The sequence below is a fragment of the Protopterus annectens genome, chromosome 1.part2 (genome assembly GCF_019279795.1).
Source record: "Protopterus annectens isolate FY-2018-M chromosome 1.part2, PAN1.0, whole genome shotgun sequence".
Lineage (NCBI taxonomy): Eukaryota > Metazoa > Chordata > Ceratodontiformes > Protopteridae > Protopterus > Protopterus annectens.
Window position 1 is genome coordinate 407,873,385 of NC_056727.1, and position 22,336 is coordinate 407,895,720.

Here is a 22,336-nt window from a genome sequence, read left to right on the forward strand (position 1 = left end):
ACAATACATTTAACTGAAACTTGGATGACATGTCCACCCTATGCTCACATGTTGTTGTTGTTTGTCTTAAGGCTTTTCCTGGTTAGGGGTCACCACAGCGGAACTCCGGTCCGCTAATGATTGGCAGTTGGTTTTTATGGTGTTGAGTTGCCAGCCCGACGCCCAACCTTCAACAAAGGCACGCCCATTCAACGCATGTCTTTTGAATGCCCAATCGACCGCGGGGAGGACATGCAGACTCCACACAGAAGGCACTCCCAACCCAAGCTGAGAATCAAACGGGAGAATCTCTTGCTGTGAGGCAACAATGCCACCGCTGCACCACCATGGCAGTACCCTACGCCCATGTGTAATAAACCAAAATGTGTTGTTAACTGTATCAATCTATAAACAGCCCCCCCCTCAAAAAAATTTATTAAACCAACTTAACTATTGCTTTCAATATTTTACTATACAAGAAATCTTTAAAAACTGACATATGTAAGCCTACTTCAAAGCTCCTCCCTGAAACAGCAGCACCAATATCAATCACATGCCATTGTGCACTTTCCAGTGAGCTCTCTGGATCACTAACAGTGGACAGGAACTCTTCATTTGGTGTCAGTGGTGGTTCTGTAGCAGGCCACCCCACAGTAGCCAGGTGTCCTCAGGCACTACAGCTACCCTCCGGGGCTGATGAAATCTCATCAGTGACCCTATGATGCACCTGATCATATGTCCTGCTGTGCCCCAACAGCATCGATGTTGCTCATTATCTGGTTCCAAACTTGCATACTTCCAGTTAACAAAAAGCACGAAAATGGAGCAGGATACAAAAATAAATAATAAAACGAAACAATTCAGAAAATAAGGGAGTCTATGACTTTAAACATTTTTATGCTCAATTATTCAATTTTATTCAATCAATGACTTAATTGTTTTATGTATAAAAGGATGGTCTTTCTGACTGTCGGGTATTCTGAAGAAGTCAATCCTAATATTTGACGAAAGCGCTTAATAAATTTTATTTATTTTTGTATCCTGCTCCATTTTCGTGCTTTTTCTTACTTGCTGCATTCTTCCAGACATATCCCAGTGTCCTCTCTCAAGCAGAAATGCACCATGTTGACAAAAGGCTTGTACAATCACATCATTCTCTGAGTCACTGAAGGGGGATTTGCAGGGATTGGGAAGTTGGGGGCCATATTCCTAGGTGACATAAAACAGAAAAGGATACTACACATACATATCACACAAATAAAAGTCCTGCTTCGAAAGAATGCATATTATTAGTTTTTCAATATTACCTACTGGAGAAACAAAAACCTTCAGTTATTTAAATATAAAAATGGGTTATGTGGTTGGAACATATCACAGTCACACACAAACCAAGATGTGATCCAAAACAAGGACTAAGAATAGCAAAGCAAACCTCTGTAAAAACATTTTTTCATTGTGGCAACACAGAAATCGAACTTAGTTCCCTCACCCCCAAAACAACAGGCAAAATTACATTTTGTACCGAACAAGGAATAACACATCAGTCATTTTTATAAGTGCTTTCAAACAAATTGCCCCAAAAACATGTGGACATATCTACCACAGAACAGTCATTTTTATGGAATTTACAGTCACATCTACATGTGCCCAGCATTCCCCTAGAGGTTTCTATGACCAATCCTAGAAGGCCAACATCCCTGTATCATTGAAAATATAAGACATTTGCAGTTCACTGAAATAATATAGAAGAATGTAAAGTGAAATAGTTTTAACAGCAACATTTGTGAAGAAAGTTAATAAGGCTGCATATCTGAGAAAGTAAAATCCCCTAACAAACATGCTTATGCCATCAGTAAACTTTTAAGAAGTGCATACAAATAAAATTTGCATTTGCTAATACATACATACATATATATATATATATATATATATATATATATATATATATATATATATATATATATGTGTGTGTGTGTGTGTGTGTGTGTGTATATATATATATATATATTGTTTTTTTTTTTTGTTTTTTTTTTTCCCTAGTTACATGTGAGCAAATCCTGTATATAACTGGAAAATTCTGTCATACCTTATCAAGATCAGCAGTCTTATGTGCAGATAAATCCAAAGGACAGCTGTCTTCTTCTGTGTTATCTACACACAACTCTCCTCACCTTCAAGTTCCCTAGCTACATGATTACCTTTTTATAGTGTAAATGCAGGCCTGTGAGCATGGTAAAGATGTAAATGAGGTGTGAACTCATAAGAATAGCTGAATCCCAAATTCTTGGCTCTGTGTAGCATGTATAAATATAGTCCAGGCATTTCCTCAGTGTTTGTTGCTAATGGATCTCAGCTATGAGTGATTACTGGAAGGGAGAAGGAAAACACAACAGCAGTTCAGACTCCCTTCCCTTCAGGGGTGTATCAACCAGGTTACACTTACAAAGTTCAGAAGTAATTGTATCAAGGTTTTAAATGTAAGCAGCACACATTTGTCAGTTTCTGTTCAGCAATATCCAAACTCCCCTGCCTTTGTTAAAAACTGTATATCATTGCCATTTAATACTCTCATACATTTTAAGGAGAATGATACAATATGTCTCAGATTACTGCTCAGATAACAGAAGAATGAATACCATACAAAGATAACACAGAACTGCATTGCTGCAAACAATAGTCATAAATGGTTGTGTGATCACTCATTGCACTACATCTGAAATTATCACATGTACAAACAACTGAGAGTGTACAAGTGCCTTATGTCTTCTTAATACTGTGGATGATTTTGGACTTGCTTGTATGCACAGTGATGCCTATTCCTGCTGCAAAGCTGTTTCTGTGGCAAAGAGGGATAAGACACCCTTACTGTATTTTGTAAGTTCATTGGTGTGACAGTTCAAATCCAGACTTGTGTAAAACATTTATTTTGTAATGTTGCTTATCTGATTTATTTATTTTTTTTAATACCACTATTCATGAGGCATGGCCTAGTGCAAACATAGGAAATAGATAAATAGAATAAATGCCATTTTAATGTACTTCTATGATAACTAATACTTAACGTGCACCTGTGAATCACGTGTGTGTAGCACATCTGCTAAACCCAGTGATCCACACAGTATATACTATCTGTAGATCACGGTTCAAGTCTCACATTTGTCTTTTAAAGATGAAATATAATAAACAATGCTCACAAGGATAAAACAAGGTGAACTTTGCTGCATTTGCACATCACTTACTGTCACACAAGCCTGGCTTAATTGCCCACACATGAAGCAGAGAGAACACCCATAGACAGGATGCAGTCATTATTGATTTCAAAAAGGATACACTGTTGCATCTTTTGCTTTCCATCATGCAAACCCTCAATGCATTATTGCAAGGTGGTTAGCGACCTTTCCCAGCACCTGCAGGTGTAGAACACCTGCAGACAGGATGGATACTTTCTTGATTTCAAAAAGGATACACTGTTGCAGCTTTTGCTTTTCGTCATGCAAACCCACTAAGTGTTGGCTAGCTACCTTCCCCAACACATGCAGGTCTAGAACGCCTGCAGACAGGAAGCAGACAGTAGACAATTTCAAAATGGATGCATTGTATCCTCTATGTTTTGCCACTGTGCAAACATACTAAGTGGCATTGCATGGCAGATAACACACACATACTTAATAATGAATATAAAAATATACAGGTGTTTCATAACTGTTCGTGTGTCAGCAGGTGTAACTCTAGGGCTGCAATAAAGGTGAGCCTGGGTTCTAATCTAGCACACTCCCTATTTTATTAATGCTTGTCTGCTCAATTAAAAAAAAAACAAATAAAAAAATTCAAACATAATTATAAATACTAATAAGTATGTATAGCAGTGAGTATACTGAATATTATGATTCTGTAATTATAATTGTCTTCTCTGGCCTTGGATGGCCTTCAGACCTCAATGTTACTCATACACACATGAATGTATAAACCAGGACCTTGTCACTTCACACACATACATGGGTAACCCCTCACTCTGTCATGTGTGTACATATACATATATATATATATATATATATATATATATATATATAAAATATTATATATATATATATATATATATATATATATATATATATATATACATACATGAGCATGTTCAACAAACACTTCTTGTGTGGCAAAGATGAAAAATCACCAATGTGGAAGAATATGTTTCATCTCTAATGCTTAGGTCTGAATCCTACATTGTACAAATTAATTTTATCGGTGTGTAAAGGCACACCAGAAATTTGTCAGGTCATATAATTTATACCCCCAATACACATCTGCAAAGTTAAATCAAGTAACAGGTACAGAACATCCACACCAACAACTAATGCCATGTGTCACGTTACCTTTCTTAGTTCATAAATTGTTTTACTCTCTGTTTGACACTGTTACTCTTCTGCTTAATGTCATGCAAACTTGGTTGGCATGGTTGTTCAATTTGTGTACTAGCAGTAAATGTGATAACATGCATTGTTGTTTTCCATGGTCGGACATGTATGGAGGTAGAAGGAAAGGTGCCCAATTTACGACACAGAGGTGAGGTGTTGAGGAGTCCAGAATCTTTATTAGACTCCTTGTAAACTTCCACAGCTGAAGGCTCTTGCAGGGAGACTATACCTGCTTCCAGTGTAAGTCTGAGGCATGGAATAGTCTGGCCAAGGCTGTCTCCAGTGTGACTGGGATTCCACATACTGGCGAACAGTGTGGGCACCACTACAATAACCTCAAAAGGTGCAAGCAGGATGCACTCAACCAGTGGCTGGATGAATTTAGGACTGCTGATATCCCAAAGTTCTGTAAGTATACAAATACAGAGAATTAAATCTAAATAGGCAGCTGCATATATGCAACTCCACAGCCAACTAAGAGATTATGGTGAATACGGAGGCCCATGTTGAGAGACTCGGGGAAGTGAGGGGTATATATGCAGCACAGCAGAACTGTTATTTTAGCTAAAGTATTGGTCTTCTATACAGTCGTAGCCAATTAAGTATGCATATCCAAAAAAAAAAAAAACAGCGCCAACCAAAACTACAACACCAAGATTGTAATAACTTGAAACATTCTATAAGGCTGTGCAGAGGAACCCGGGAGCCACTTGGAAATATCCAAAGTAACAAAAATAATGACATTTATTATCATAAAAATGGCAGATTTCTCCATGGTGGCCAACCATCTCCTTTCCCGGAATAAAATTCCGGTACTGTGACCATTCGATAAAGTAAGTGTTCAGCAGAGTTGTCCCGTGATCTTGAAGTTCAATGAAGTGGAATTTTGATGATATCAGGTAGACCCATTTATATAAATATATGTATATGGGAGCACTGACTTTGATGCAAGCTCCCAAATGTCAACACCTGTTTTGGCTGACAATCCAGATGATTGATAGGTATGTGAGACTGACAATCTCTGCAGTTGGAAAATATGCCCCTTCCTTGGTGATTGTCCAGTTCTGGAGTTAGTATATATAATTAGCAGGGGATGCAGGGGGCTTGCCTCCCCTGAAAAAAAGGAATATTTGTGTTTTTTTCAGCTATGTCATTGCATGCAGACAGGATTATCTTTGTGCATGTGTGTTGTACTATCGACATTTACGTTGTGGACCTTTTGTAGTCAACGTTATTGATGTCAACATTTGGATGTTTCGATGTTTGTCACAGCACACACACACGCACACACACACATATATATATATATATATATATATAAATATATATATATATATATATATATATATATATATATATATATATAAAATATATATATATATATATATATATATATATATATGGGTCTAGGACACATGCTCGACTAGCATATGTCCGAATCACAAAACATCGAACACACATACACGAAAGCACTTAACATCAAAAAGTGCTTCCGTGTATGTGTAGTTCAAAAAAAAAATCTATGTTTCTGCAGGGGGGCTTTGCACCCCTGCACTCCCCACACCCCCCTACTTTATTATTATTCTCACTCTGAGATCGCGCTACAGTGGGGAAAAGGGAATTTTCCCTTACCCGCACTGTAGTTTGATCTACGAAACAGACACACATACACAGAAGCGCTTGTCGATGTTAAGAGTTTTCATTGATGTGTGTTCGATGTTTTGTGATTCGGACATATGCTAGTCGAGCATGTGTCCAGATATATATATATATATATATATATATATATATATATATATATATATATAGTGTGCAATACAATGTAACAATGCTATTTTTTTGTTTTTTGGGTTTTTTTTGTTTTACTTCTTCACTGTCTCACACATCATTTTGTTAGCTGCACTTACATATTTAACCACTCCAACAGTACTGCTGTAGATCACATTTAGTGCAAGAAAACATTCAGCCCTAACAAATGTTTGTTCGTATTTAGAATTGGCATTGCATATTTAAAAACAACCTTGTGTTCCACTGCCTAAGATATCATCCGGTGCTATACTCCTAATGATACTAGTAATGAAGCTATTAATACTAATAACGATACAAGTGCAACATTTGGGAAGATGCCTAAACTGTGATACTTCTCACCTCTACTATTCAACAAGCAATGAGCACCTCATCAATCACCAAATCACTCTCCCATAGCCACAGTTTTATTGTGCCATTAACGTCCCTTCATCTCTATGATGTAAAAGCAGATGCAATCCTGCAGAATCCGGTTAAAATCCCATATATTACAATGGTCCAGGTAATCAACATCTGTGCCTTGTTATACAGTTTTCCATGCTACACAACAACCACAGGGTACTAAATATCCAATTTAGAGTATACAATGAGCTGATCGCTTATAGTAAAAATGTATCATAGGCTACCAGATCAGCAAAGCCAACAATACATTCAGCAACAATGGATAACAAACAGGTCTTTATTTTTAGCACCAACCAGTCAATATTAATTTGGATGCAAGGACTGTAAACCGTTTTATTTGTATCCATTCTGCTATAATGAGTTTGTCATACCTTCCTTACAATAAAAGCTCCAAATGTAATTTGCACAAATGACAGGTGAAATAGCACTTTCTCTGAAATTGGGAACAGGAATGAGTTTTGTAAGTGCTAACTTCCCATGAAGAAGATCCATTTTACCCAGATTTTACCTACACAAGCTTAAAATCAGTCATTCTCTCCCTTCACGCTGCCTTCAATTAGATCATCCTGCAGTAATTACAGTAGCTTGTATGATTCCCTGTAGCTGCAGTGCTTCTATCAGGTAACAGTTATCACTGCTTGAAGGGTCCCATCCACTGCAGTCAGATATTCTTCCTGTCTCAGGAACAAGACAGTGAACTGTCTCTTAGTGTTTTCAGTAGCGTTACTTTCTCTATCAGGTAAACACAATGTCAGTCCTCAAAAGCATCATGTCTTAATTTGAATTGAAGTAGGTACTTACTGTAGATTGTGTGAATGACATTTAAGGAATCTGACAACAAATAAAAATACAAAGATCTATTGGAAGCTGGACTTGTTTGGTTCGTTGGAGAATTTGTTTGAATAAGTACACTTTGAGTAAGTATCATCGTAATAAGTAGTACTCAAAAAGAACAGGCTGTCTGAAAAATAAAAATGGAACCAGGCACCTAAACAAACAGCTAAATGTGGTGTAGCTTAACAACTTGTATACCATAGTTTAAGTAGTAATCAAAAAGAATAGGCTATCTGCAAAATAAAAATGGAAACAGGCACCTAAACAAACAGCTAAATTTGGTGTAGCTTAAAAACTTGTACACCATCATAATAAGTAGTACTCAAAAAGAACAGGCTGTGAAATAAAAATGGAACCAGGCACCTAAACAAACACCTAAATTTGGTGTAGCTTAACAACTTGTATACCATTGTAATAAATAGTACTCAAAAAGAGCAGGCTGTCTGAGAAATAAAAATGGAACCAGGCACCTAAACAAACAGCTAAATTTGGTGTAGCTCAACATCTTGTATACCATAAGTAGTACTCAAAAAGAACAGGCTGTCTGAGAAATAAAAATGGAACCAGGCACCTAAACAAACAGCTAAATTTGGTGTAGCTTAACTACTTGTATAACCACAACTGAAGATGAATATTATAAGTTATCAAAGTCTTCCTGAGAGTACATATGGAGAATAATGTAAAACATCTCCAAAATAAATGCAATCTATGATGACTGAGCTAAAAGTGTAGGTTCGTTTTTTTTTTTTCTGGCATTTAAACCACAATTCAGTTGGAAGGCCAGCAGGAACAGTACTATGCTAAATGAAGTCAATACAACTTCAAAGTGTGCATGTGTTTTCTGTAGGAAAGTCTATATTACAGGCTTTTGCTTTTCTAATCCACACTAATAACACCAAGCTCAAGGCCAAACACTGGATTAACTGAGTACAATTTATACTAGACGTGTACTTTATGAGTAGGATACTGGTATGTCCTTCTTTGGTGCCATGGCTGTTGCCAAGTTAAGAAAAACTGATTTAAAAATGTTCTAAGTTTTTTTCTTCTCTCTTTTTAAGTTCCTACTAGTAATACATTTGGGCTGAAAATGTGTATATCTGTGATCTTTTTTCTTGTACAAGTCAAACGGGGGGGGGGGGGATGATATGAATTTGTTTGAAAGTATAACCTCTTACATTTTCTCTGCTAGCAGGTCATAAAATGTAATTACACCACAATTCAAAGAAGTAGCTGACAAGAACCATGAAAAGAAAGCAAATGTTAAAATGCAGACAATTCAGAAATATATGCTGACATCCTGTTATGTCTGCTGTCTCTGAGATGGTAAAATTAATTTTTTGGCCTTTAAAAGTAGCAGAACTGGTTTAATTTATTCTGCTGTGAGAAAGCAAAATCAAGGAAAATCTTCCTTCCAGAGGAAATGATGTAATGAAACTTTAGATCACAACTGAGAAATTGAAATGTATAAAAATGTGAGCTTCATCAGACTTCCAGGATGGATGCTAGTGAGTAGCACACAGGACATAACACTGTGCAGCAATATCATTATAAACTCTACAGATCGGGAGACTTGCCTAAGTTAAATCACCACAAATAAAGAAATTGCAATTAATGTTGTCCAGAAATTCAAAAAGGAAGAGAACAAAAAGGATTAAAGGTTTAGTAACTACAAGCTTGTTCCAGGAATATCATCATGAGGTTTGCTGCAAATCAAGAAAGAGATTCAGGTTAAGTCATGGAAGGAATCAGAGCACAGATTCCCACGATACTGGAAAGAAAAATCAGTCAAATATAAACTGAAATATTTAAAATCAGTGATACCCCAATGGACTACATATATTTCAATAACAAGAAGATACAATGCCTATCTCTCAGAACAAATTTAGCTGTTTGTTTAGGTGCCTGGTTCCATTTATAGTCATTTAGAAGAAAACTCAATTATGGCAGTAGAACAAAAGGGCAATAAAAGAAAGTCATATGGAACAAAGGATTATTTGTTGTTAAATAAAGTCATACTGGAGAACTGTAAAAAGGGGAAGAATTTAAGTATGGCATGGATTGACTATTAAAATAATTTGATAGTATCCCACATTCATGGATAAAAGAGTGCTTAAAAATGTATAAGATACACCCTACACTGATTGATTACATAACAGTGACCATGAAACAATGGCAGACCACTTTGCAATTTAGCCATGATAAAGAACAAGTTATTATTCCAGGGATAAAAATTCAAAGGAGGATATTCCAGGGTGACTCTCTGTCACCGTTGCTATTGTGCCTTGCCATTAACCCATTAAGCTGTTTACGTAACAACCTTGGTCATGGCTACAATTTGGCTCCTAAAAACAATATCTTCTCTTTGTGGATGATTTAAAACTGTATAGCTCATCAGATGAACTGAAAGCACAGCTGCAGGTTGTCAAAACTTTTTCAGACGATATATATATTGTCATTTGGTCTTGATAAGTGTTCAAATACAACTTTTAAAGCAGGAAAACTGCAGCACCAGGAAAACATCAGTTTGGGACAAGAATGTGATATAAAAGAACTCGAGCAAGAGGGAGTTTATAAATATTTAGGAATTGATGAAAGATCAACAATAAAACATGAACAAATGCAAATAAAACTTAGAAATCAACCCAGACCAATTTTAGTGAAATTTGTTTTGTATCTGCAAAAGGAGCAAATTTTATCTATATTATACAGAATAGGTAGCATTTAAAAATCAGAGATACAATAAAATATGCAAGCAACATTTACTCAATACAAACAACAGTAAGATAGAATGCCTTTCTGCAGCCATTATTAAATGTAAAATTATGCATCTCTAAGTTAAGCTTATCTATCTTGCTCTCCTTAGAGTTTTTTTCCATTGGTTCTGAAGAAGTATACAAATCCTAGACAGGTTCTGAAGGACCTTACTAATTGGGAAGGCAGACTGGACCTCAGCAAACGGGAAGGAGGTGACAGCCCCCAGTCAAAGACTGCAATTAAAGAACAAGGCCATAAGCTTAAGGAAAGGATACCAGAGAGATCATTTCTACTTTTCCAGCCTAAGATGCTAACCATAACAAAGAATGTACAAGTGCACACCATGAAAATAGGGGATCAAGGGAGAAGGCCCTGTGTAGACAATTTGGGACTGGAGGCAATAGGTGTGGAGTGACACATGCCACATGTGTTTTCATGCTATATGATTTTTTTCCTTTATTGCATTGTGTTTTAACACTATACTAATCTAAAATCTTTGGTTATGACATTTATAATTAAGGCACTACGTTTTATAGTAGCATATGGACTCTAAAGGTAGCTGGCAAATAGAAATAGGGGCATCAGATCTGAAGGTGAAAATATGCCAGAGGCCTTTTTTAAAATGTTAATACTTGGCATATGTTATAACATCTAAGAGTCCATAATTTAGAGTTAATTTAGAAGGGATATTATAAAGACAAATGTGCTTGAGGGTTTTTGGCTCCTAGTTTATTCTGTTTCTAAAATCTAGGATTGACCCTCACCATTAAAAAGAAATGGAAATGCCCACCATGGTGTATAGGTTAGGTTAATGAACTATTGGAAGGAATCTTTTTGTAAGCCAAAATGGCATGGCTTCTGTGCCATCCACATTTAGAACCACACAAAATCTTTGGAAATACAGATTAATAGGGAATGCATAAAAATGAGATGCACGTTACATTTTAATGAGAACGATCTTGTGGAATATAAATGTCTTGACAAATAGGGGCAAAGCAGACAGCATTCTTTAGTACCTAAGCAAAAAAATGATGCACATGTTGCATTTGTACAGATAAAGAACATGAAGCCATGGTAAAAAGATGAGAGGTTTTTACTCAGATTTATAAGGGAAAGGAAAAGAGTGTGGTGCTGATTTTACTGAAAAGCTGCCTGAATGTACAAGTGACAAGAGATGCAGATTTGTAATAGTTAACGCTACCTGGGTGGGAAAGCTAGTTACTTTTGTAAGCATATACCTCCACCCAAAAGTTAAAATTCAGGAGATAAAGCAAGCGATGGGGCAAACAGAGACACACCAGCAGGGAATTGCCATAACTACTGGGGGTTGGAACTTGATAGGGGCTACAGGGAATGTATCAGGTGGACCCTAAAGTGTTAGTATTACAAGTGAAGGGAGATATCATGAAAAATATATATGAAACTTTTCAAGTTAGCAGATACACTGCAAATAATTTACTTATTACAGCCATGGATTTAAGACATGGGTGAGACTAGACAGATGCTACATTACCAAAGAACATTTATATCTCACAGACTGGAGGGCTACCCATCCTATATTGCTCACAGATGAAGCACCTATATTAGTTAAGCTGAGAAGGGATATACAATTGACCTTTAGAATGACAACTTTTCCAACTGGGTAGACAAGCATCTGCATCAACATCTAGAAAAATTAAATAGTGATGAACTGGGTGTTGAAATGTTGGATACAACAAAGACTAGATTAGGGAAAAAGGGAAAAATTATAGAGGACATCTGGTCCCAAAGCCATTACAAGATTTAAAAGCTATAGAAATCATTAGACAGCTACAAAAAAGAGAGAGAGAGAGAGCAGAGAACAGAGACATCAAATATATAGCAGCAACTATGGAGAGCTAGGGAATCTCTTGTAGGCCAAATAAATAATCTCACTCAGTTTAGGAATAAGACCCTATGACTTCAATATTTTGCAAATACCCCTAGATTAAATAAGTTACTGACACAGAGTAAGAGTGCAGAAAGCTAAAAGTATTATAGTACAACTGAGAGATCCAGTAATGAGGAAGGCAGTAAAAGATCATGAAGACATGACCAGTCATGAAGATACACTCTCAGAGTTTATAATCAGCAGATGAACAAGTAAATGAAAATGTAGGGGAACTGAGAGCTTATTTGTAAAAGTTAGATCTCCCAAGAATGTTAAAAGCAGACAGAGAATTCCTTATAAAGGAAGTTACTAGAGATAGATTCTAGAAGCATTACAAAATGAAAAAGCAGAAAAAACTCCTGGCTCTGATGGTATCCTCAGTGAGATGTGGAAGCATGCCCAGAAAGAAGCGATATATGGCAGCAACTGTTTAGTAAAGTATTAAATGAAGGGCACAACCCTGTACTGGAAAGAAGCAGTAATAGTTGTTATACCCAAGGAAGGAAAAGACCCTAGTGACCTGAGGCTTATAGGCCCATATTTATTTAAATCATGATTATAAGTTGTTTGCTACAATATTAACTTGGAGAGTAGCCAAAGTCTTACAGAGCATAATTGGATTGAATCAGTGCGGGTTTATTTCAGGCAGGTAGATATTTGATAACATACACAATACATTGTTAATACAGCAAGCTACAGTAAGGAACAAATGAAAACTTATGGTAATAAGTCTAGATGAGCAGAAAGCCTTAGAGAGAGTGAGTAGGGGATTTCTTAAGCACACTTTAGAGGTATTTGGCTTTCCACAGGATTGGATTACTGTCATCTTCAAAATATATATATAGGGAGTCAACACAGTGATAAAATGTGCGTGTGGTATATCTAACCAAATATAATTAACAAGGAGTACCAAGCAGGGATGTCCATTATCACCCCTGTTATTTGGCAAATTACTTAGAACCCTTTGCACAGAGAATTAGGGAATCAAATATAAGGTGGTATAAATGGGATACTTCCAAGGAGAGGATATTGCTCTGAAATCTTCAACAGCTCTGAAAACTCTCAAATGCTGCGCTCAACACTGTCCAAATTTGCCGCACCTGGGAATCACTATAAAGCCCTAGCAACATCTGTCCTTCTGCAATCAGCACAGAAGACAAAAATGCAGGGAAAATACTCCAAGAGCTCTGAAAACCCACAAAAGCTGCTCTCAACCCTGTCCAAATTGTATGTATTTACTGTATAATGTTGTGTCACTGCCAGCCCAGCTGTATGGAATTTTGAATCATATGTCATTTGTGAATATTAATGTGATTAATATGCTTGTCTTACAAATGTAAGAGAACTATGTGTTATGTGTATATTAAATTACTGGTGCAGAAGTGAGTGTTGAACTCTATATTATGTACTGAGCTTCAGGAATGTAACCACAGTGTACCCTACTGGAAAAGAACAGAAATGTGTATGAACTATATACCTGTGCAAATGTATGTTTTGATAGCAGAGGCTGGAACATGCAGAATTAACTTACAAAATTTTAAGAAAATAAGTTGAAATTAAGTGCTTTACGATGTGCTATAAAAAAGTTAGTTAATGCAGCAAGAAGACAGGATGTCTAGAGCTAGAAGTTTCTTTCTATTGTCTTGGAGAGAGATAATTACTAGGTTTCAAATGTAAAGTGTTTTTATTGCTTCCTAGCAGCTGCATATCTGAGGGATTGTATTTTGACACAGAGATGTTGGTTTCTGTTAGCCTGGGAACTGAAGGCAGGTGACATAGAATGATGTCATCCAGCTGACCTAGCAGTAATGTTTTGATATTAATTTGGGAACTCTCTCAGAGACTGTGCATTTTGTATTTGTATTTGCTTTGGACCTAGAAACATCCTCTCATCAGCACTTGCCTTGCTAATAGTAAGTAACCAGGATACAGTAATATATCTTGGATATAAACAGGAATATAGTAAAGATTAGTTTAGATGTTTTCTGTGTTTATTTGAGACTGTCCTGCAATGTTGTTTTAAAATATTTCCTGTGATCCTGAACTCTGTAGTCACTGTGCTGAATTATTGAGTATTGTCTTGTTCTTTTATTATTTATTATTAAATCTATTTAAACCTTTTAATTGTGGCTGATTTGTTTAGAGATATTTAAGCTCCTAAAGTACTTGCATATGCATTTGATGACACTGCACAGGCCACTCCAATAGCCTTGCTGTTGGTCACACTTACCATTTGGATAATAGTAACATTACACAGTAGAATTGGTCATCCTTTGTAAGAGCCTCATAGTAGCTGATAAACAGCTGATTGGTGGCAGTGATAACTACCTTTTAGTCTGGGCAGAAGGGGGCATAGCTAGTAAACCAGTTCCAGCCTTTCCCAGGAGTGTGTGTGTGTGTGTTTGTATATAAATCAAATCTCAAGCGTGTGTGTCAACTACTTAGGCAGGGACACAAATCACTGGTTGAACAGACATAGTGCTGAAGGTTTTGGCTTGACCACTCAGCTGAGATCTTATCCCTATAGCTGTGCCAGTGGGGAGGCTTATTGGGGATCTGGAGAGAGAAGGAGAGGGAAAAACCAGCCCCCAGACTGACTGTGATCTCGGTGCTCTTAAGGGAAATTGTACTTTGCTGTGTGTGTGTACTTGTCATCCTCCCAATGTGTACATCCCTAACTGGTGCTAGCGGTGAAGACTGAGGCTCCTTGATTACTGGGCCAGTGCAGGGGCATCATAAATGCATCATAGGTTCATAGGTGTATACTAGGCTAATGACCAGTAGGGCCCTTATAAGCCTAGCCATGCACCCAAATGTGACCCACAAATTTAATTTATATATGTGATTTAGTGACTGCTTCTGCTCATCAGAGACATAGGCACCAGACCAGAGGAGAATTTCCAGTTACTCATCCAATGATCCAAGTTGTGCTTAACTCATTACTCCCTAGTGAAGCTTCCAGGTGTTTCTGCAGTTACATCCTACTGATGCCTCTAGGCGTCAAATATTGCTTGTTCATGTTTGCATTAATAATTCCAAAACCATGCTACATTCAAAGTATGAAAATATTTCATCTTAACTTACAAAATTTCAAACACAATTGTTCTGATATTTGACCTCTGTCCGGTGGTGGTAAAGAGATATTAATTGTTCTTCAATGTTTATGTATACTGCCACAAATGTCATGTTTCTCTAAATAGCTCAACAAAAAAGTAGCACAGACAGAGCCGCTTTGCCTCATATGAAAGGAAGGATCTCTGCTTCAGGGCTAGTGCTAGCATTTTGGGGGCCCTGAGCAAATTTCAGTTTTAGGGGGGTCCCCTGGGCACTTCAGTCTAAGCATCACCTGTCACTGCCACCCCTCCTAAACAGCCTTTTAATTCATGCTGCAGTTTTATGATGGTGCTGCACTCCTGAGTGTGTCATCCTCCAGATGAGATGTTAAACGGAGGCCCCATCTGCCTGAGCTGGTGGTAGCTCAGGTGTATGTAAAAGATCCCATGACATCTATTGAAAAGAATTGGGGAAGTTCCCCATAGCCCAGGCCAAATTTCCCCTAGTAGTATATATACCAGCTAGAGTCTTCCCTGAAAAGAGGCTACCAGTCTAGTGGGACTAACCTGATCAACAAAGAATAAATAAATATAAAAATTGCAGATGGCATTATTCTATGTATCACTAATCCAGACAAAGACATATGAAACCTCTTCAAGGAAATAACACATTTTAGTAGAATTACCAGATATAGACTGAATGAATCAAAAACAAAAAAAACTATAGTGACAAATGATGTACCCTTGTGTGAACTGGTGCAAAGTTACTTGTATTTATGGGGACATCAACATCAAGGTATTTAGGTGTGTGGATGAGAGAGGATGTATGACAATCTGCCAGAGAAATATGAGATGAAACAATATCCAAACTATGAGTAACTTGAGAAAATCGAAGATAACAATGGAAGAAGATCAAAAAGTTCAATTTATAAAAATATTTGTAGTCCCATTAATATTTTATTAATACCTGTGTGGTATGGAATGTATCACCTCTTACAGTTTACACACATACTTGTATTCCAGAGCATTTTCCAAAAAATCAACTTAAAAGCATAAGATAACCAAGGGTTTTCTAGTGTAGGACCTCCTAGATTAGCAATCTTAATGTCATTTTATAAATATTTCCTTGTCCTTTTGAATCATGCCTATTATAAGCTAGTAAATCCCTTAGTTAAAAAAGTCAGACTCAAGAAAGGTCTGGATGCCATAAGGAAATATGGGTGTTAACTGAAAGTATTCAAAAAGGCACTATAGGCTTGAATCTGATACTCTACCTAGGGCAAGCATACCAATCCCAGCTTGAAGCGCCAATAATGAAAAGTTAAAAAAAGGAAATCAAAAGCTTATTTTGGAAAGTTAAGAAGGAAAGAGTGGGGTGAGTAAAGTTAATACTACCAATAGAGAGATGAGGGTTGGGTGTGCCAGACAAGGAAATGCATTTCTTAGTATATTTGACCCAGATGATAAATTACCATGCTAAATTGAAGCATATGGCTTGGAATCTGGTTGGAGACAACCAAGACCAGCAGGCATCAGTTCCCTAGAAATCAGTAGAAATACCACTGGGCGAGGGGGTAATTTAGAATATATTGAGATAGTAACACACAATTTTTTAAGTATGAAACCCCGTTAAACTATGTCAAAGGCAACTGCTGACAATAAGTTATAGAGTAACAGATTCTCATTTGTCAGAAAGAGAAGAGCTATATTTGACAGATGGAAAATGAAAAATACAAAAAAATAGACACTGAGGAGAAATAATAGAGGGTGGTTGTTTTAAAGACTGCAGAACAAGTAAAAAATAATTTAATCTCAGTGAGAGAGGCATCATGGATTATATAGGCCTGGTGTCAGAAGCAAGAGAGATTAAACAAAATATCTTGCCACAAGGTAGCAAGAGTCCACTGCTTGAGTTATTAACAGAAGCTAGGAAATATCTTGTCCCAATATAGCAACATTCAATTGCTTGAGTTAATAATGGAAGCTAGGTCCCATAACATGACATAGGGCAAGATATTAAGTAGAACACATAGAGCACTAGTTGACATGCTCAGTCAGTCAAAGTGATAAGCAAATAAGGAGCAGTTGGAACAGGAGACCTACATACCCCATGTAACCACATCATTAATGCACTAAGATATGCTACGAAATCCAGAAAATTTAGAATCTTTGCATGGAAGTGTCTTCATTGCTACTTTCACACTCTACTCAGGTTAAGCAAAATGTTCCCACAGGAGTCTGAGGAGTGTTGAAGAAGTAATACAAGGGAATTATAAATGTGTGAAGATGTGCTCTGGGTGTGTGTATCTGAATCAGGTCAAAGCCTTTTGACAGACTTGATAAATTCTTTGGATGGAGATAGAAGCATATTTAAGGAAGAACTATTATTGTTGAGATGGGAGAGAAAGCAGAAGTCCAAAAACTGAAAGCATTACTAATACAAATTTGTCTTGCAAGCCAAAAAGATTATAACAAAGTTGTGGAGAAAAAAGGAAAAATCTAGAATGGAGAAGGTGAGAAAAAAGGCAGATAATATAAGGAGTCTAGAAATGGCAAGACGTCCAACAAACCTGTGTAACAGGGCAATTAAAATGGATGGAGCTGGAATGTATTCAAAAGTAGCAACCAAAAAAATGTGAATTAAGTGTTAGAGCTTCTAAGTGCATTTTTACAGCAAGAAACTAGAGGTCATACAAGGGAAATGGGATATGTGACCATCTTAATATGAAACTTCTTGTTGTTAATTGATATAGCTGTCTCAATTCATGTATATAATAGTTAACTCGATAAATTATTTTGGAAAGTCTGAATTTCATTGCATACCTCAGAAGAGTATTATATGGAAACTGTAACTGTAACAAACTTTATTTAAACAGACTGATTAATTTTACTTGTAGGAGAACTCCTACTACTGTAATGGACTTGCACAAAATTTGTACACTTTTGAGGGCTTATGGAATTTTCAAGTTCATCCTGATTTGTTATTTTTTTCTGTTACGTGTTGTAACAATTAATAACTATATGACAATAAACTTTTCATTTTGTTAAATAATAACTCTCTTCAGTATTTATGCACCCTCAACCTTTTTACTTTATGAAAACTTTTTTATCATAACATACTTTTTACTTCTTGTCTTCTGACTTATAGTTTATATCTAATGTATCTGGATGTATATACTATTATATAGGCTTACATTGTTTGTACTTGTCCTTACTAATGTTTGTATGTGGGAGCTTTTCTCCCCGGGCCTCTGCTGAAAATGGATATATATCCAGTCAGACTAGCCCGGTCAACAAATGTAAAATAAAATAAAAATAAAAAAAAATCTAAGTTTGGTCTTTATTTTGGCTTATTTTTGTCTGGATTAATCTGTGATGACCACTTCCATATAAGATTGCTATGTGCAATTTCTGCCTGTTTTCTTAGAGGAATATACAACAGAAATGGTTCAGTACTCCTACATTAGAGACAGTTAGATGAGTGTAACTAGCTTAGCTAGAGATTTTCATCAAATATGTATGCGTATTGAACTGTTATTTTATTCTTCCATGTGCACTTTTCTTCCTTTGCATATTTAACCTGTAAATGCACAGTTAACTTATTCTTTAAATGAAGTGTATTCACTTGTAAGTGCTTGTGACTGGTCCTTATTACACATATATTGTCTCTTTTTCACCTGAGAGGAAGGTTATCATTTACCAGTGTTAACAAGCTGTGGCTCCCTGTCTCCATTTAGCCTTCACTGTTTTGGCCTGCTTACCAGGCATACATTAATCTGTGTGATTTCATGTTTGGCTTAATTATTAACAGCAGCAGGTAACTGAAGATCTCTGGGCAGTTTGTGTGTTTTTGCAGTAGTACCATACCAGGAAGAAAGAAGTGGGCAATTGGACAAGTCTGACAGTCTTTTATTTATTTTATTTATTTTTATTTATTTTATTCGGCATTCATCAGACCTATCATTGAGTACAATGCCCTCTTTGGTACATCCTTTACCAGGCATATCAAACAAATGGAATGTCCACAGAGGTTTCTCACTAAAAGAATACAGGGCGTAAGTAAAATGTCCTATGCAGACCGCCTCAAGGCCCTATCCCTGTATTCTGCCTCCTACAGGATTTTGAGAGAAGATCTATGCATGGCATGCAGGCCATTGTCAGATCCCACAATGATGGACCTCTTGCATATCCACAAAACAAACAGCACCAGAATTACCCATCCTAAAGACTTAAACCTTGTCTATGATATAAATAGGACCTGCTGGAGGGATACCTATGTATCCCAGAGAGTACCCCATCTATGGAACAGGCTCCCTATCTATATGAAGCAGAGTTTCTCCCTAACCCAATTCAAGTGCAACTTGAAAAATTGGATGGGAAACCAGAAATTCATCCCTGGTTTGGCACCTATGTCTCTAATGGACAGAGGTAACCTGTAAATAGTTAATCTCCCAGGCCCATTCTTACACTTATCAAGGGTATCAGAATTTGTCAGAGATTTGGGATGCATGGCTAGGCTTAAACAGGTCTTTGTGGTCATTAGCCAGGTAAACATCTATGAACCTATGAATACCATCTATCCGGGAAACTTTCCAGTACATTGGTTATACATCACCATTTTTATCTCATTTCCTCCTATCCTAACTGTTAGTAATTGAGCCTCTTCTCCCTCTAGCCTTGGCATATTTAATTATTCCATAAACATTTCCATTTGTACCTTTTCTTCAGTTCCATATTTCTCTGCTTTATATTAATGATGTGTTCTTGGAAATAAAAAAAAATAATAACAAATTGGAAAGCTACATCATGGCAAATGATAAACTCATAGGGAAGTCAAAGAGGTTGGGAATGGACAAGGTGAGGTTATTCAGTCTTTGATAAATGAAAATGATAGTTTGAAAGCCATGGTTGCAGCCTACAATGCCAAAATGGAAATCGTTGGAGCACCTATTAATGAACAGGAGGACGGGTCAAGAAGGAAGAATCTAAGATTTGCAAGGATTCGTGAGGCTGTAGATGGCAGAGACTGTAAGTCACTTATTCAAAGACAACTGGAAATCTGGACTAAAATCCTACAGGCAGACCTGTGCATTGAAAGAGTTCCTAGAATGGCTTGGACACCCAGAAGGGCACAGCATGGACACCCAAGGCAAATCATTGTCCACTTCAGCACTTATGCATTAAGAGACCAAGTTCTTTCAGAGCTCTGGAAACTGGGTACTAAATTATATGTCAGAGAAGCATGACTATACATAGATCAGGACAATGCGGGAGATTTGTGGAAAAAGAAGGCTGCCTTAATTACAATCCAGATGCAAGCAAAAATCAAGAGAATTAACTCCAAGATGCTGTAGCTAGCCATAATAAGACTCATGTAGCCTATGCAAGCACAAACATATAGTGTTGGGGGAGCTGGGGAGGCAAAGGCTGATATTGAGATGGTGGCACTTGGTTAAGTTTTCAGACAACAAAATCAATGCTCAGTGGAGTCTTCACATGAAGAATAAAGAGAGCCCAGAGGAGCAGATTGTCTGTTGAAGGGTTTATTCATCATGTTTCAGAATTAAAATTAAAATTAAAGCTTCCTGTGCCAACATACTAATATCAGCCATGGACGCAGTCTCACTATTAGGACCTTGATGGAGTTGCTCTTAGATACAAACATTATTATTTTTGAAGGCCAACTTTTTCCACAGTACAGGGGGGTAGCAATGGGGCAGTGTGTGCCCCATATTTGCCAACATTGTTTTGGCATTTTGGGAGAAGGAGATTGTGTTTAAAAGTGTATTCACTGATTATTGGACATTTTATGGTCGTTTCTTGGATGACATTATTGTTTTCTGGAAAGGAAGTGAGTGGGAATTGCATAATTTCCTGGAATTTATAGAGCAGAGCAATGAATTTCTGGAATTCACGAGTACTATTTCATGGGATATTACCCATTACTTGGACATCACACTACAAAGAAATAGGAACATCAAACAATTTAGGTCCAATATTTTCAGAAAACCCACATATTCCTACACCCTTCTGCACTTCGATAGTTGCCATCCACTGTCACAGAAAAAATCCCTAGTAAAAGGGCAAGGGGTTAGGATAGCAAGAATGGTATCAGAACATGATGAATTTGTACATCAGTTGAATATATTAAAAAACATGCTGACAAAGAGAGGATACCCAGAAACATTTGTGGATGGGATACTGAAGGAAGTTACAACATTTTATTCCTCTGTTAGGGAAAGCACAGAGGAGCGAAGAAGTGGTTGTACATAATGAAGGGAAAAACTTAAACAAATCAAGTATATTTAGATTTAACAACCAGTTATACAATATTAAAAGGATTTTAACACACAATTGGCACATATTCAGTGCAAACCCAGAACCCCTTGATATGGTAGGAACATTCCCTAAAATTGTTTATAAAAAAGATACCAGCATAAAAAATATGATAGAAACCTATAGAAAGATGGATGCAAGGACAGGGGGCATGGTAAAATGTGAATTTTGCATGCAATGCAAATATATAGTGGAAGGCAAGGAGGTACATATACCCAATTATGGTGGATATATAATATGAAACAAGTTCACTTGCAGTAGTAAGGGAGTCATATATCTAGCTAAGTGCTCCCTGTGTCCATGTTTTTTACATAGGAAAAACTAGCAATGCACTGAGAACTAGAATCTACCAACATTATTATGACATTGGTAGGAATGAAACAAAAAATGTCTTAGAGGCACATATTGGCTTGCACCCAGGACACAGTTTCAGGTTCACTATCATTGAGCAAGTCACTTTGGGTGGGTGGGGGGGGGGGCCCTGAATGAATATCTAGAACTGAAGGAGCTCAGATGGCAAATGAGAACTAATGCCTCTGAGGTACCAGGACTCAACAGTGCAATTTCTATTAGTTCTATTTTAAAACTTAAAGCAGAATTTTACATATAAGTGTTTTATATAGGATGATGTCATGTAGCATTTTTAAGTAATTATTTGTATTTATGTATGAGTTCACTTTTTGTATAAAGGAAGTGATGTCATTTTATGTGATTAAGACAATGTATAAAAAGTGAGTTTTTTGTTACAATGGTATTCTGATGAAGTTTCGACAATGTTATTGCACCTCTGGGAGTAAAACCGGAAGTGTAAGAGCTTTCATTTTAATTCACAAAGAAACTTTTTGTGA